This window comes from Sminthopsis crassicaudata, chromosome 2 (assembly GCF_048593235.1).
Source record: "Sminthopsis crassicaudata isolate SCR6 chromosome 2, ASM4859323v1, whole genome shotgun sequence".
NCBI classification, from domain to species: Eukaryota; Metazoa; Chordata; class Mammalia; order Dasyuromorphia; family Dasyuridae; genus Sminthopsis; species Sminthopsis crassicaudata.
In genome coordinates this window covers 597,155,391-597,174,075 of record NC_133618.1, presented here as the reverse complement: position 1 = coordinate 597,174,075, position 18,685 = coordinate 597,155,391, and the positions used below count along the sequence as shown (strand labels likewise).

Below are 18,685 nucleotides of genomic sequence, written 5' to 3'. Positions count from 1 at the left end.
AACTCTTTTATGTATTATCTCCCCCAAGCAGGTGACCTTCTTGAAAGAAAAAAAATTCATTTATTTGCTTCTCTAGCATTTAGTACAATTTTTGGCACAAAAATACTTAAATAATTGCTTTTCTACATCATTCCACGGGGAAAGGAAGTAAAGATTTTGTATTAACAAGGATTTTTAAAGTCCCCTAGCGCTACCTAAAGTACTAACCTCTGTACAAAGTCAGCCAGCTCTCCTAGAATTTGAATAACAGGGCTTGTACTTCACAAGATCCCCTGTCCTCTTTTTCAATAGTTCTCATGATTAAGAACTTTCTTTTCTTCTGCTGATTCAAAATTTGATCCCTTATAACTTCTTCTAATAAATCTCAGTTCCTCCATTTTGTGTCAAGATGAACAAATATAATTACCTCCCTTCAAATGCTTGATGACAAAAGAAAACATTTACTAAGTACTTACTAAGTACAATAAATACATAGGAGTAGACACCAGGGGTTACAAAAGCAAAATGAAATAGTCCTTGCCTGCCAGGAGTTCACATTCAAATAAGAGGCACAGTGGCAGGGAAGGGAATATGTCTTATACAGAAACAAATAAAAATAAGATCATCTGAGGAAAGAGAGATCATTAACAACTTGGAGAGGCAGGGAAAGCTTGAAGGGGTTGATAGTTAATAAATATTTATTGAATTGAATTGACTAAATGTTTGTTGAATTGAATTGAATTGAATAAACATTATGTGTGTGTGCTGTCAAGAAGGCAGATAAACAGAGCTGCATGGAAGCAAGGACAGCCATCCCTTCCTCCAGCTTTCAGGGACTTTCTGGGTAGGACACAAGCATCTAAGTATATAAGGACAATAGAAATGCTAGTAAGCAGTCAGGGATCTTAGTCTGGATACAGATAGTACTTAAAAGATAGGGTCGGTCTCAGGCCTGAGAACTGATAAGGAAACATATCATTTTCTTGTGAGAAGAGAGACCGGGGACTACAGATATGGAATGTTGAATAAACTGGCAGACAGGATTGCCATACACACTGGTTTGCTTAAATGGTATCTCATTATTAAGTGGAAGGGTTACTGGAATGGTGAACAAGCATTTGAGATGAAATGACTGAAATGTAAAAACAAAAAGCAGAAATATAACTATTTAAAATGCAAAATAAAATTCAGAAATTCAGTAATTGTTTAGACTGGTTTTGTACTTTTAGGAGCATGTTGGAGCATCATTTGGTCAATTTGTAAAAAAAAAAAAAATGGAGAGTATCTTCCACATCCATGATGATTTAAAGTTTCCTTACCTGCCTTAACTCTCTAGTAAGCTTGTGGATAATCACAGAGGTTAACTTTTTCTTCATATATTTCAGGAAGATTTCCTCTTATCTGAACTGTCAGTAGCTGGTGGCAACAATTTAGAAATATGAACTGGGCTTGTTAAGATCACCTTGAGAACTGTTGGTGATAAACTTTAACCTTAGGCCTGTCTTGTTGAAGCATTTCCTTCCTACATAACAGAAGAAAGGGAAAAGAGAGGAAGAATAGTTGAAATGCTTAGAAAGGATTTTAAAGAGATTTCACAAAAACTAAGAGGAAAGTAATTAGGACTAAAAAAGTGTTGTGCCTTTTAAATAATAAAATCATTAATTATTCATTTTTATTTCCAAATAACTAGCATCAATTCCACATGTAACATTCCCATTATAGATATATTCCCAGAATTAAGATGTCAAATACATACATATATGTGTATATAAATGTGCATATGCATGTATATCCACATGCATTAGTATATTGTGTATGTATGTATATAAATATATGTATATTTATATAAATAGATATCCATTTATATGTATTATGCATGTATTTAAATACATATACATATATATTTATAACTTTTTTTCATTCTCAGCATAATGAAAATAGAAAAACTAACTTGAATTTATACTTCCATGGTCTGCTGAATCAAATGACATTTTGTCATTTTTCAGTTCATTTCCCCTTCTCAAATCTTTATGACTGATACTATTTCAAGTTTTTCATGCTTTTCAAGTTTTCCATGCTTTTCTCTATAAATTATGTAGAATTTGGGCACCTGTCCAAAATATCAAAGACATGGCATGATATTATTTATGTGCCCATTTTCTCTTGGGCCACATGTGATATCCACTCCATCATTTACATCCCAATATTAGTTATCTTAACTCAAAAGCAACATCTGTAGTGGAAAGAAACACGGATTTGGAACAAAAAAGCTGCCCTGACATTTACTAGCTATGTGGCCAAGAGAAAAATGACTTATCTTTTTCTGAGTCTCAGTTTCCTTAGCTATAAAATAAGGATAATACTTCCCTTACCTACATCAGAGTTGTTGTGACAGAAGCTTTTTGCAAACTATAAAGCACTATAAAAATGCGAGCTATTATGAATTTTGGATACCTCATTATACTTTAACAAATGTGTAGCTACTCCTAGTAAGTCAATCAAAAATCCAGGAATTTTAGGGTGTTTTCTCATGCTTCAGTGACTCTAGCTGGGTGACTTTTTGAATTATTCATTATTAAAAATCATACTATCAGCAAAAACAAGCCATTTCTTTTAAGGAAGATGCTAGCGTGTTACCAAAAGGATAACTTTGTTGTTGTTGTTGGGTGTTTTTTTTAAATGGAATATAGATTAGGGTAGATTACTTCAAGCTCTTTAAACCCAAGGTTTTTTTTTCTTTCTTTATAAAACAAGTAGCATCCTAATAAATGCCACAAAGAAGGGTAAAAATGATCTCATATATACAATCACTTAAGCAACTTTAGATGCAAATTATAAGTCAATATCTACATTATATGAGATATAATTTGTATAATAAATTTACAGGTTATAATTTGTTTTATGGAATGTTGCACACTAATGAATCTCTTCAAAAACTAACTAAATAAGACAACAATAAAATTCTAAAATAAGTTTGTTTCTAAAAACCACTTATATTTCTATGATACTCATAAACAAAATTTGAGAAAAATAAGGCTGCTTGTTTTAAGCAAAGTACTGTACTAGAAAGGCATGATGACTTTATGGAGACCCTAAATTCAATTCTTTATTCTACAAACATGTAATAAACATTTGCTTGCTGTCTGACCTTAATGCCAAGAACAAATAAAGTACAAGAAAATGAATAACACAAAGTCTCTCTCCTTAAGGAGCTCAGAATCTGTTCTCATAAAACTTTATAATTTTGGCATCACTTACTGTGTTGGGCTTATTGTTAAGAGGCCCTGAGTTTAAATTCAGCCTGAAAATTTTCCAACTGGGTGACTCTGGGTTGTAAAATGAGCTGGAGCAAGAAATGGCAAACCACTCTAGGATCTTTGCCCCCCTAAAAGAATTGGTATTGATAAACGAAATATTCTCATTATCACAGGAAAGTAAATCCGTTAAGTCTTGGGCACACAAAATGTTTGTGGCAGCCCTTTTCATAGTGGCTAGAAACTGGAAGATGAATGGATGTCCCTCAATTGGAGAATGGTTGGGTAAACTATGGTATATGAATGTTATGGAATATTATTGTTCTGTAAGAAATGACCAACAGGAGAAATACAGAGAGGCCTGGAGAGACTTACATCAACTGATGCTGAGTGAAACGAGCAGAACCAGAAAATCACTATACACTTCAACAATGATACTGTACGAGGATGTATGCTGATGGAAGTGGATTTCTTCAACATAGAGAAGAGCTAATCCAATTCCAATTGATCAATGATGGACAGAACCAGCTACATCCAGAAAAGGAACACTGGGAAATGAGTGTAATCTGTTATTTTTACCTTCTGAATCCAATTCTTCCTGTGCAACGAGAAATTCGGTTCTACACACATATATTGTATCTAGAATATATTATAATATATTTAACATGTATAAGACTGCCTGCTATCTGGGGGAGGGGGTTGGGGGAGGAAGGGAAGAAATCTGAACAGAAGTAAGTGCAAAGGATAATGTTATAAAAAATTACCCATGCATATGTACTGTCAAAAAAAAGTTATAATTATAAAATTAAATTAAATTTAAATTTTAAAAAAACTGAAAAAAAAAAGTCTTGGACACATTGCTTTTGGCACCCTGTTATCTGTTATTCAAATTGACTTTTACCTTTGAATCACAGTCTTGTGACTTGGAGATTTGTCCCTAGTCTGAGCCCTGAGCAGGATAAGAACTCAGATTCATTACCTGCTCTCAGCATAGAGATCAGTAATCAATCAGTTAGTCTATCAACAAGCTTTGATTAAGTGCCCACTATTCTCCAGGCCCTGTGCTTGCCCTGAGAATACCATTACAAAGAATGAAACAATCCCTCCTCACAAAGGCTTCCTACTCTATCTTATGGTTTGGGGAGGAGCCCCATCTAGCATTTCCCTCAGGGCGTGTAGCTCACCTTTGTTTCTATAACTGTGAATAAGACAGTAAAGTTGGGAGTCTGTCACCCTATTAGGGGGCTGGGTATCCCCTGAACCATTGTCTGGTGACAGTAGGATGACTATTCCAAATGGAGCTTTGGCTTGCTAGCCCAAGCACAGAGAAACCACGACTTGGGGGTTGGTTCTTTGAGAGACATGGGTCATCTGGGTCAGATGACCAGGCCATAATGATCCCACTCAGTGGACAAATGCTGGGAGCAAGTATCTAAGGGAGTTCTGACTCAGGGGCCAGGTCAAATCAAACTATTGGCCACTGTTCTGAGCAAGATGAGCTGCAACTTTTTTTCCTGGAATCATGTTTGAATGTGGTTCTAGACCCATGTTTGGGAGCCATTCCTTCAGTCCTGACTTGGCAGTCCTGAAACAGAAAGATCGCAGTCTGAATGTCAGTCTCTTGGAGGTATTGATAAGTATTTCAATTTTGAAAGATCCCGTTCTATAAAATAAGGGAGCATGGACTTGATGCTCTTCTAACCCTAAATCCTATTAAGTTATGATTTCCACTTTGGACTAAGCAAAGACATAGAAAAAGAGAGACAAACTTAGCTTTAATTTTACCCTGAAGTAGTACTCAAAAGGGAGGGTCAGTTCCCAATAGAGAAATTACATATCAGCCAATAAGTCTTCAAGACTTGACTCTGATCCAATAGAGTTCAGTAATTGGAAGACTTAAAGGACTCTTCACCAGAAACGTAATAGATTTCTCTAAATCAACACACCAAGTCATATAAATGTCAACTTTTATTTGTAACCTTTTGTGGGGATGTGAGGAAGTGGGGGGATAAAGTAAAAAGTAGACAGCAGAGAACAAAAGAAAACCTACAGGAGAGCAAAGAAAAGATGGACACTTCTGAGCACAATAGCATTTATTATTAGTCTTTCTTGAAATGGAAATTTATTGTTTCTTATTTTGAATCCTTTTTTACATTCTGCTGTGAATATGACAATGGTTTTTTGTTTTACTTTTTCTATTTCATATTTAAGTATTAAATAAATAACTTTTAAGGAAATAAATTAAAATGAGGCTTCAATATGAAAACAAAGAAGCAAAAAAAATCTAAAAAGATGGAGGTTGTTGACATTGTCATTATTATAGCTCAGATTTATATAACATTTGAAGATTTGCAAAGTGTTTTACAAATACAGTTTCATTTGGGAGTTTGCTACTATTGTCCCCATTTTACAGATGAGGAAACTGAGGTTGATAGAGCTTAAGTCAATTGTCTAGGATGATATAGCTATTCAGTATCTGAGGGAAGATTCAAACTCAGTCTTCCTGGCTCCAAATTCAATGCTCTATTTATAGTGCCACCTAAATGTCGTCCAATTAGAAAGTTAGGAGGCAAAAGGATGTGATGCAGAAATAAAATCACAGAGGTGGTCTGGAAAGTAAACCTGATATTGTGCTTGGAATCAGAAAGACATGTTCAAACTAAGGGCATTTACACAGTTAATCTGATATAATCTATGTGAGTTACTAAAACTCTGCAGCTTATTTTCCCTGTTTGTAAGGGAGGAAGTCAAGTGAATAAATGCATCAAATAACCACATCTCATTTAAAACAAGTGTAAAGATGCTAAGCCCTGATAATGTAAGCCCATGATCATCTGAAATGTCTTTGTCTAGGGAGTGTATCTGGACTGGCTGAGAAAACTTAGTCGCATCCTGTGGGTCCTCAGTAAAATACTGACCCAATTTGAGTCGGAATGATGTAAGTTCCTAGCAATATAGAGATGGGAGAGTTCTAGATAAGTATCTGAGAAGGAATTGATTGGGGGAAGGAAGGAAGAATCAAGGCCCTTACCTTGGCCTCTATCCAGGTCTCTTGTAGTCCCAGTTGGCCAGGAAAAAAGAACTTGTGAAATTTCAGAAGGCCAAAGAGTTTGGTCTTTCAATCTATAGCATCTCTAGGACAGGAGTGGTTGGCAAAAGGGTCTACAATAGGAGACAAAGACAAATTAGATAAAATAAGGAAAGCACATTTAAGCTCTGAAAATAGTCCAGAAAAGGTATCCAGTGCCTAAAAGGATTATCTTTAGGATTTCAGCAAGAGGACTTTAAGGAATTATGTACTAGCTCTCTTCCACATGTGCTTTCTAAGTCTGAACCTTTTTTCCCCTGAATTCTATACATACTAGTGGGGCAGAGAGTTACCAACTTTGGAGGCAATGTTTTGGAGTACATGCATCTATTTAATAGTTAATTCCATCTCACATCCATTAGAATGACCAAGATGAAAAAAATGGAAAACAATACATGGTGGAAGAGCTGTGAAAAAATAGGTTCATTAGTGTACTGTTGGTGTACTTATGGATGGGCAAACCATTCTGGAGAGAAATTTGGAATTATACACTAAAAATTACTAAATAGCGCTGTGCCCTTTGACATAACTATGCTACTGCTAAAGTGATGCCAAAAAGAAATCAAAGAAAGAAAAAAGTCTTATGTACAAAAAATATCTATAGCAGATTTGTGTAATGGCAAAAATAAAAAGAAAACTAAAGGGATATACAACTTCTGAGGAATGGTGAAATAGGTTGTGGTTATGAATGTGATAGAATATTACTTTGTTATAAGAAATAGGAAAATGGATGATTTCAAAGAACTATAAGAATACTTATATAAACTGATCCAGAATGAAGGAGCAGCTCCAATACAATAAATAATGAAATGAAAGAATGAGGAGAACAATTTATATGACAATTATAAAAACAAACGACTTTCAAAACTATAAGAACTGTGGTCCATACAATTCTTTAATGATTCTTTACAGAGAGCCAGTGTTGAAACATGCTATTCATTACAGAGAGGTGATGAATTTAGGGTACAGAATTAAACAAATCAATAGATTAATGGATAGATAGAAATGATACAAATAGATATAGCATAGAGCCATTGAAAAGATTTGTTTTGCCTGTGTGCATACACATACACACACACACATACACACACACACACACACATATGTGTGTGTTACAATAAATTTATTTTCCTTTTTTAATTTTTCAGTGGAGCAGGAGACAGGTAAAAAAAATGTTTTTGTTAATTGTTTGCAGTAGAATGTTGACAGATAATATAGATGTGGAATGTTACTTTTTACTTCCAGATGAAGTCATTATATTATTAATATTACTGTTTTAATTTGTTACAAGAGACTTCTTATGCTATGGAAGTAATCTAAAAATGTAATATAAAAACAAGACAAATCTTTAAACCTTTAAAAAATTATATCAATTGATAATCATGAAGATAAACTGATGGGGATCCTTGAGAGATATCATTAGATTACCAACTCAATCTCTCAGGCTAACTTCTAAAATCTAAGGAGAAAAGTAACAGCCATGCTCTGGAGACCCTGCCCTTTACAGACCTAAGAAAACATACAAAAATAGGTCTATTGTCCACTGAGGGCAGATATTTAAGATGTGCTGAAATACCTCCCATAACTTGCCAAAGTGAATAAAGAGACATCATCATCATCATCACTACCATAATTCTGTATGTTATCAATTAAAAGAAGTGAATAGATTAGACTGTTAGAACTCTAAGGAATATAAGAATATTAGAGTTGGGAAATCACCCATATAATCTAGTCCAACCCCATGTAACAAAAATTACATCTACAGTATTCCCCAATAAATTATTTAGTCTTTTATTAAATCCAGTGAGAGGGATAGGAAAAGAGTAAATATAAAATAAATACAAGTGTTAACCACCATCTCCTGAGGCAATCCATTCTACTTATTGGGACATCATTTCCGCACTCCTAAATTTGCCTCATTGCAAATTCCACCCAACACAGCAAGTTTTATGCCCAGCTTAGACACTATCCTTTTAACCGGCTGTTCACTTCCCAATTCTGTCTTTCTCTTCTGAACTTTTGCCTTTGATTGGCAGCAGTTAAGAAAATACCATATGGTCTCCAAACTCTAATTCTGATTCAGAGAAAGCTTTCTGGAAAATTAGAGCTAAGAAACATCCACAAGACTGTGCGAAGAGAAGAGAGTTTAGTGTTCTGAAGAGGAAACGCTTGTTTGTATCCCAAGTCATCATAATGGTAATTCAAAAGTTCTGACAATCGAGATGTCCTTCAGTAAGGACAATAAAAAGAGTAAAATAGTGGTGGCTGGTGACTTTCTGCTGAGAGGGACTGACCTAATAACAACAACAAAAATAGATCTTTGCTGACTTTTCATCCGAGATGCTTCAGAGTACTTTTCAAGACTTGTCAAAATGGATGACTTCCACCTAACTCTGGTAATTTACATGAGAACAAATGATATTGCCAGAAGGAACCTAGAAAGCATTGCTAAATATTACAAATTATTCAGACAAAAATAATCAAAGCCTTAGGGACCATATGGTATTTTCACAACTGCTGCCAATCAAAGGCAAAAGTTCAGAAGAGAAATACATATTTAGGAAGTGAACAGCCGGTTAAAAGGATAGTGTCTGAGCATGGGGCATAAAACTAGTTGTGATGGGTGGAATTTGCAATGAGGCAAATTTAGGCATGAGGAATTCATGGCCCAATAAATAGAGATATCCAGAAGAAGAATGGATTGCCTCAAGAGATAGTAGTTAACATTTGTATTTATTTTATATTTACTCTTTATCTATTCTTCTTGCTGGATTTATTCAAAGACTAAATAATTTGTTGTGGGATACTGTAGATGTGATTTTTGTTTACATGGGATTGGACTAGATTATATAGGTGATTCCTAACTAACATTCTGTGATTCTTAAAAATTCTAACAAATTGATCTGGTAATCTCACTAATGGTACTGGGAGTAAGGTAGATTATAACATGTCAGGTGGTCATCTCACTCAAAATGAATACTTAATAAATGTTTATTTTGGTTTGTATTGCATGCTTATTGTATTGCTTATCAAATTAAAAAACTTTGCTAAGTATTTACAAATTTAAAATTAGAGGTATGGCCCATAATGGCAAGGGAAATCAGAGAATAAATAGTCCAGAATGCTAAGAATATAAGAGTTTGAGACATGGCTGGAAATGTGGGTTGGAACTAATCAGGCCTTGACTGCTACTAAATGACAGAATCAGGATCTGAATTTATGCCTTCTGTTTCAAAATTTATTATACTTTCCTATACATCATACTTTTTCAACTTTTGACATAAATGTTCTTTCAACTCTTTGCAACAACTTCATGTAATATTATTACAGTTAGATTATAAAATCAAGAAGAAAAGTATGGTGTTTTCCTTAGATTCTTGGATTTCCCTGACAGTAATTTGCATAGGGTTTTGCACATAGTGAAAACTCATTCTCCTAAAATAATAGATTTAGAGTTTTCAAGGACCTTAGAGTATATAGATACCAAACTTTCTAGTTGGAAAGCATAAATAATTTAAAAATAAGTAAGCCACCAAAATTCATTTCCTTAGGTCTTAACAACATCTAAACTCTCTCAAGTTCTTTGCAAGAATATTTCATCCAATGGTTTCCTATGTAATTATAAATGACACAAAAACAAGAATTTTGAATATATAGATTCAAATATCAGTATAATGTGTTGTGTGTTGTACTTAACTTCTCTCAGATTCAATTTCTGCATCTCTAAAGTGAGGATAATGATAAGCTATTGCTATAGGGGTGGAGTGGAAGAATTTTGGAAACTATAATATAAAGCCTAATATCAATATTTGCTAATAATATGCTAATTTTCACTGGATTTACCCAAAGCTTTCAGTTTTTGCTCTTTATAATCTGTCCTTCACTGTCAAAATTATCTTCTTACTGTAGATATCTGTCCATGATATTCCTTATTAAAAAAAAAAAAAATCAGGATGAAGCCAAAATGGCAGAAAAAAAGACAGAAAACTGCCTTAATTCTCCCAAGTTCTCCTCAAAACAATTTTAAATTATGCCTAAAAACAAAATCTGGCATGACAGAACTCCCAAAAGATTGAGATGAAACAATTTTCTATCTCAAGATAACTTTGAAAGACTACTGAGAAGTGTATTGCTTAGGTAAAAGGAGATGTAGCCCATTGCAGGTGGTATATACAAACAAGTCTGTATGAGGCTCTTATTTCCAACACAAATTAGCAATCAGTCTCAGTTCAATATGCAGTGCAACAGCAGGCCAGCTGTGAGGCTGTTAGCCCCAGAACAGCAGGCTAGTGGTCAAACTTGGCAGGCTCTGAAGTCCCAGCATACCAAACTAGGCCAGCAATCCAAGAATACAGATGAGCTATCAGCCCCATACATTTGCTCCCAGAAAGCTAGAGACTGGCCCAAAGGCCCTACACAAACAAGAAGTTTTGGACAATGGACAGTTCCCCCTACACTCCAGGACCAGAGTTCAACTTTAAAAGTCACAAAATAGACTGAAAAAAAATGAGCAAAAAATAAAATAATGATAAACATATGTATAATTATATGTACATATACATATATGTAAAATATAAAATTTAAATTTAAAAAGTCCTGATCATAAAAAGCTACTATGTTGACAAAGAAGTTCAAAAAACAAATTCTGAAGAAGACAACCATGTCAAAACATTTATAGGTGAAGCCACAAAGAAAACTATGAATTGTTCTTAGGCCCAAAAAGTCTTCCTGAAAGAGTTCTAAAAGGATTTTTAATGGAATAAGAGAGGTAGAGTAATAATTTGGAAAAAAAGTGAGTTATGCAAGAGAACTATGAAAAAAAGCACGTCTAGAATCAAACAAATTCAAAATAATTGAAAAACATTTAAGAAAATGTAATGCCTGGAATGACCTGGAAAATAAATCTAGGGGAGCTAATTTAAGAATTATCAGACTCCCCAAAGGCCATGATTAAAAAAAGAGCCCAGAAAGCATCTTTCAAGAAATTATCAAGAAAAACTAATATCCTAGAACCAGAAAATAAAATAGCAATTAAAGGAATCCACTGATCACTTCTTTAAGGAGATATCAAAATGAAAACTCCAAGAATATTATAGCCAAATTTCAAAAACTCTGAGGTCAAGGACAAAATACCACAAGCAGCCAGAAAGAAACAATTAAAATATCAAGGAGATACAATCAGCATTACACAGAATTTAGCAGTTTCTACATTAAAGAATTAGAAAGCTTGGATTATGATATTGTAGAAGGCAAAGAACTTGGAATGCAATCAAGAATCAACTACCCAGCATAACTGAGCATAATTGTTCATGTTAGGGTGAAGGGAATGAATGGGAATGAATATTCAATAAAATAGGAAACTTTCAAAAATTCTCAATGAAAAGACCAGAGCTGCACTATTAGACCAAAATTACTGGGAAAATTGTAAAATAGCATGGTAGAAATTAGACATAGATCAATGTATCACATTACATACCAAAATAATGTCAAAATGGGTTCGTAATTTAGACATAAATGATGATACTATAAGCAGAATAGAAGAACAAGGGATAGTTTCCCTGTCAGATCTTTGGAGAAGGGGGAAATTTATGACCAAAAGAAACAGAGAACATTATGAAATGCAAAATGGATAAAATTGATTACATTAGACTAAAGAGTTTTGCACAAACAGAATCAATGCAACCAAGGAGAAAGCTGGAAAACATTTTTACAATCATTGTTTCTGATGAAGGCATAACTGCTAAAATATGTAGAGAGCTGAGTAAAATTTGTAAGAATACAAGTCATTCCCTAATTGATAAATAGTCAAAAGATATGAACAATTTTCAGATGAAGAAATTAAAGTCATCTATAGTTATGTGAAAATTTTATTAGAATATTAATTAGATCACAAAGTAGAAAACTTTGATTATATCAAATTGAAAAGTTTTTGTACAAACAAAACTAATGCAGATAAGATTAGAAGCGAAACAATAAACTGGGAAAACATTTTTATAGTCAAAGATAAAGGCCTCATTTCCAAAATATATAGAGAATTTACTCTAACATATAAGAAATCAAGCCAATCTCCAGTTGATAAATGGTCAAAGGATATGAACAGACAATTCTCAGATAAAGAAATTGAAACTATTTTAGTCCTATGAAAAGATGCTCCAAATGATTATTAATTAGAGAAATGCAAATTAAGACAACTCTTAGATACCACTACACACCTGTCAGATTGGCTAGAATGACAGGGAAAGGTAATGCAGAATGTTGGAGGGGATGTGAGAAAACTGGGACACTGATACATTGTTGGTGGAACTGTGAGTACATCCAGCCATTCTAGAGAGCAATTTGGAACTACGCTCAAAAAGTTATCAAACTCTGCATATCCTTTAACCTAGCAGTGTTGCAACTGGGTTTATATCCGAAAGAGATCTTAAAGAAGGGAAAGGTACCTGTATGCGCAAGAATGTTTGTGGCAGCCTTCTTTATGGTGGCCAGAAAATGGAAACTACATGGATGCCCATCAATTGGAGATTGGCTCAATAAACTGTGGTATATGAATATTACGGAATATTATTGTTCTGTAAGAAATGACCAACAGGATGATTTCAGAAAGGCCTGGAGAGACTTACATCAACTGATGCTGAGTGAGATGAGCAGGACCAGGAGATCATTATATACTTCAACAACAATACTATATGATGATCAATTCTGATGGATGAGACCATTTTCAACAATGAGATGAACCAAATCAGTTCCAATAGAGCATTAATGAACTGAACCAGCTACACACAGCAAAAGAACTCTAGGAGATGATTATTAACAACTAAATAGAATTTCCAGTCCCTCTAATTTTGTCCGCCTGCATTTTGGATTTCCTTCACAGGCTAATTGTACACTATTTCAAAGTCCGATTCTTTTTGTACAATAAAACAACTGTTTGGTCATGAATACATATATTGTATTTAATTTATACTCTAACATATTTAACATGTATTGGTCAACCTGCCATCTGAGGGGGTCAGGGAGAGGAAAAAATTGGAACAAGGGATTTGGCAATTATCAATGTTGTAAAATTACCATGCATATATCTGGTAAATAAAAATTATTAATAAAAAAAAAAGAATATTGATTAGAGAAAAGCAAATTAAAACAATTTTGAAGTATCACCTCATAGTGATCAGATTGGCTAAGATGATAGGAAAAAATAATGATAAATATTGGAGGAGATGTGGGAAAACTGGGACACGAATGTACTATTGGTGGAGTGGCTGATCCAGCCATTCTGGAGAACAATTTAGAACTATGCCCAAAGGTCTATAAAATTGTGTATACCCTTTGATCCAGTAATGCTAATACTGGGTCTATATCCCAAAGAGGTCATAAAAAAGAGGAAAGGATCCACATGTATAAAAATATTTGTAGCAGTTCTTTTTGTGTGGATGCCCATCAGTTAGGGAATGGCTGAATAAGTTATGGTATATGAATGTAATGGAATATTATTGTTTTATAAGAAATGATAAGGTTGATTTCAGAAAAGCCTAAAAAGTCCTACATAAACTGATGCTGAGTGAAGCAAGCAGAACAAGTAAAACATTGTACACAGCAATAGCAAGATTGTGTGATAGTCAAGTATAATAGACTCAGCTCTTCTCAACAATACAGTGATTCAAGACAATTCCAATAGACTTGGGATGGAAAATGTGGATAAAAGCAAACTATTTTCACTTTTTTGTTTTTTGCTTGCTTGTTGATTTTTCTTTCTCATTTCTTTTTTCCTTTTGTTCTGCTTTTTCTTTCACAAATGACAAATATGGAAATGTTTAAAATGATTACACATGTATAACATATCAGATTGCTTGCTATCTCATTGGAGAGTCAAATTTCCAAAAGAGAAACAGTTGTTGTTCTTTGTTGTTTGTCCTGTTTGTGAAGAGAACCATGACATTAGGGAGCTTGATGTCATGAAATGCAAGTGAACTGGATTTAAGTGAGGGAAAGAGAGAGAATGAAAAAATTTGGAACTTAACATCTTACAAAATTTGGAACTCAAAATCTTAACTATCTTTAAGGCAGCTATTTGGAAAGAGCATCAACCCTGAAGTCAGGAGGAGTTGAGTTCAAATCTGGCCTCCAACACTTAACACTTCCTGACTGTGTGAACCTAGACAAATCACTTAACCCCCACTGCCTCAGCAAAAAAAAAATCTATTTTTACATGTAATTAGAAAAATAAAATACTAGTGAGAAAAAAAATCAGTTGTAGCCAATTGGCATAGAGTTATAAGATAAATATCTTTAAAAGAAGAAAAGACCAGAGCTAGACAGAATATTGAATTTTTCAATATAAGATCAAGAAAAGAATAAAAATGTAAACAGGAAAGAAAAATATAAGTAATTCAATAATGTTAAATTGTTTACATTCATACATAAGATGAGACATAACTCTTAAAAACATAATTTCTATTAGGGCATTTAGAAGGAGTATACATCAACAGAAGGTGTAGATATAAGTTGACTTTGATGAAATATAAAATAATAATCAAGGGTGAGAAAGAGGATTATACTGGAAGAAGACAGAAGTGAAAGAAAAATTAAGGTAAATTTCATGATAGTTAGAGTCATAAAAGAAATTATAGTGGAGAGACAAAAGGGAAGGAAATTAGCATTGCTTGAAACTTTCTATTACCAGGTTGTGTGAAGGGGTAGGTCCGTTCCCCAAAAGCCCCCATAGCTGTGAATCAGAACAACCATAAAGAAACTGCAAATCAGTCTTTACTGACATAGATGTTGCTTGTGGATTGGGAATGAAATAAATTAAAGGCAAGAAGGAAGAGGAGAGAGGTCAGACAATGCATCTGCCTCTCAGTCTCCTTATATCATTATCATCCTCTCACATGAAGGTATACATTCTGCTGGTCTGAGTTGGATTCCCAGGAGCCACTGGCAGGTGGCTCTCATAACAGGTTTAATTCAAAAAGGGAAAAACATGCACAATAATGTTGAATATAGAAACCTATTTGACCATATAGCAAAGTAGGAGAGTAGAGGTAGAAGAAAAGAAATGGGCTAACAGAAGAGAGGGCAGATTGAGGGAGACAGTAGCCAGAAGGAAAACACTGGTGTGAAGGACAATGTAAACAGAAAAAGAAAAAAAATATATAAGAAGAGGTGGGAAATTACAATGACGGGAGATACACCATTAATAATCATAACTGTGAATGTAAATGAGATTAACTCATAAAATATCAGTAAATAGCAGGGTGGATTTAAAAACAAATTCCTACAATATGTTATTAATAGGAAACATATTTGAAGTATAGAGACACAGAAAGTAAAAGTAAAATGCTGAAGCAAAATATATTATGCCTCAGCTGAAGTAAAAAAAAAGGATAGCAATAATGATCTCAGAATAAGTAAAAATAGATCTAATTAAAAGAGAGAAGGAAGAAAACTACATCTTGCTAAAAGATACCATAAATAATAAAGTACTATATTAGTACTACATATATATGCACAAAGTGATGCAGCATCCAAATTTCTAAAGAAAATGATCTTGTCATTGTTGTTTGTTCTTTGTTCTTGAAGAGAATCATGACAACAGGGATTTTGATGTCATGATATGCAAGTGAACTGGATTTAAGTGAGGAAGGGCTGTGCAAAGTCACTTGCCTCATTTTTTCCTCCAGAGACATGTGAGTGCAAAGGTCAAATATAGATTAGGACAACTGGAGATTGCTCTGTGAAGAAGTTAAATGAGTAACAGGAGGAAATAGATAGCAAAACCAAATTAGTGAAGAATCACAACTTTCCCTTCTCAGAACCAGATAAATCAATTATAAAATAAACAAGAAAAAAAGTTAAAAGAGATTAATAGACTAAGAAAAATCAGATATGACACCTCTGGAGAAAACTGAATGGAAATAGAAAGAAATGTATGGTATATGGCACCTACACATGTATTAGGATATAAAACTCTCACAATCAAATGCAGAAAAGATATGAATCCTTTCAAATAATGATTCAATAAAAATTACATCTAATAAATGGCCATAAAAATATAGATTAAAAACTAACTGGAAACTAAATGATGAGTGCATCAACAAACAAATCACAGAAATAATCAATAATTTCAAAATAAGAGAAGGACAACAATGAGACATTATACCAGAATTTATATATAGGATCCAGCAAAAGCAGTACTTAGGGGAAATTTTATTTCTCTAAAATCTTATATCAAAAAAAAAGAAAAAAAATTCAAGGAAAGAACAGATCAATGAATTGAGCCCACTGCTAAAAGAGTTAGAAAATTGGGGCAGCTAAATGATGCAGTGAATAGAGGACCAGTCCTGAAGTCAGGAAGATTGAGTTCAAATCTGGCCTCAGACACTTAAAACTTCCTGTCTGTCTCAGCTAAAGAAAAAAAATTAGAAAATTAAAAAATTAAAAATCCCCAACTAATCACAAAATTAGACATTTTGATAATAAAAATAAAGATTAGATAATAGATAAAACTAAGAGCTGGTTTGGGGGGGGGGAATAAAACAAATAGATCAATGATTAGTTAATTTAATTTTTAGAAAATTAAAGAAAACCAAATTATTAAAAAAGGAAAAGGATAGTTCACTATCAATGAAGAGGAAATTAAAGCAATAATTAGGAGCTATTTTGCCCAATTATCTACCAATAAATCTGATAAGTTAAAGGAACTGTATAAATACTTATAAAATATAAATTGTCCAGATTAACAGAAAAAATAGAATATTTAAAATAACCCTATCTTAGAAAAATAAATTTACTTAGCCATTAATGAACTCCCTAAGAAATATCCCCAGGGTCATATTCACAAATTGATTTTACCAAGTATTTAAAGAACAATTAACTCCAATATTATATTACCTATTTGAAAATAGATGAAGTCCTACCAAATTCCTTTTATGACACAAACATTGTGCTGATACCTAAACCAGGAAGAGCCAAAACAGAAAGAAGACCAATTTCCCTAATGAATATGGATGCAAAAAATTAAAATGAATACTAGCTTGGAAATTACAGCAATATATCACCAGGATCATATGCTGTCAGTAAAATTTATATCAAAAATGTAGGAGTAGCTCAATATTAAGAAAACTATCAGCATTGTATGATTGTATTAATAGCAAAATCAAGAGAAATAATGATTATCCCAATAAATGCAAAAAAAAAATACTTGACAAAATATAGCACTCATCCCTATTAAAATCAGTAGAAAGCATAGGAAAAATTCATATTTCATTTAAAAAATTAAGGTGTGTGTGTATACATATATGTGTGTGTGTGTGTGTGTGTGTGTGTGTGTGTGTGTGTGTGTGTGTGTGTAAAACTATCAACAAACATCTATAATAGGACTAAGCTTGAAACTTTCTGAATAGGATTGGTAATGACAGAAAGATGCCCCTTATCACGGCCAGCTATTATTCAATATTGTACTAGAAGTGTTAGCTATAGGAATAAAGAAAAAGAAAGTGAAGGAATTAGAATAAGCAATGAGGAAACAAAATTATCACTTTGCAATTGATATAATGGCATATTTAGAAAATCCTAGAGAATCAAGTAAAAAATTATCTGAAATAATTAACAATTTTAGTAAAGTTACAAAATTTAAGATAAACTCACATAAGTCATCAGCATTTCTATAAATAAATAACAAAGCCCAGCAGCAAGACATAGAAAGAGAAATTCCTTTAAAAATAACTGGAAACAATATAAAACAAGTCAAGTGCCAAGAAAGACAAAACCAGGAACTGTATAAACACAATTATAAAACACTTTTCACACAAAGTAAAATGTAAACATTTTGAGTTATTAGCCAAAAATTTCTCACATTCACATGTTGCACTCTCTTTCTATATAATTATAATTACTATTGTTGATATTAAAGTTGCCTTTGCCTCTCAGGAGGATAGAATATGGGCAGCTTTGGAGCATAGTGGATAAAGTGCTGAGCCTGGAGTCAGAAAGTCTTAAGTTCATATGTGGCCTCAGATAATTACTAGCTGAGTGGCCCTGAGCATAACTGTTAGGTAGCCCTATTTGCCTCAGTTTCCTCATCTGAAAAATGAACTGGAAAAGAAAATAGTAAATCACTTCAACATTTTTGCCAAGAAAACCTCAAATGGGATCATGAAGAATCAGAACTGAAAAAAAAAAAAAAAAAAAAAAGAATAAAAGCAACCAACAATGAATAGGAGTTTTGGAGTTTTGTTTCATCTTTTAGTTATTTGCTAATGTGAAGTTGAGAGTCTTTGTGTTTTAAGTATTTAAGCAATTTCAGCTAAGAGTATTAAACAGCTGTCCTTTACATAATATCTATTTTGCACATTAAGTACCTTCTCTA

The 18,685-nt window shown here is 33.3% G+C and overlaps 1 long non-coding RNA gene across 1 annotated transcript in view; it reads right to left on the bottom strand.

Moving 5' to 3' along the window:
- Window positions 1–1,304: 1,304 nt before the first annotated feature.
- The window catches only part of LOC141553758 (uncharacterized), a 79,629-nt gene continuing 62,248 nt past the window's right edge, over window positions 1,305–18,685 (bottom strand). The window contains exons 2-3 of the long non-coding RNA XR_012485630.1: window positions 6,265–6,395; window positions 1,305–1,501 (exon numbers count right to left, since the gene is read on the bottom strand). This is a non-coding gene — a long non-coding RNA (uncharacterized LOC141553758). The remainder of the gene's footprint in view (window positions 1,502–6,264; window positions 6,396–18,685) is intronic.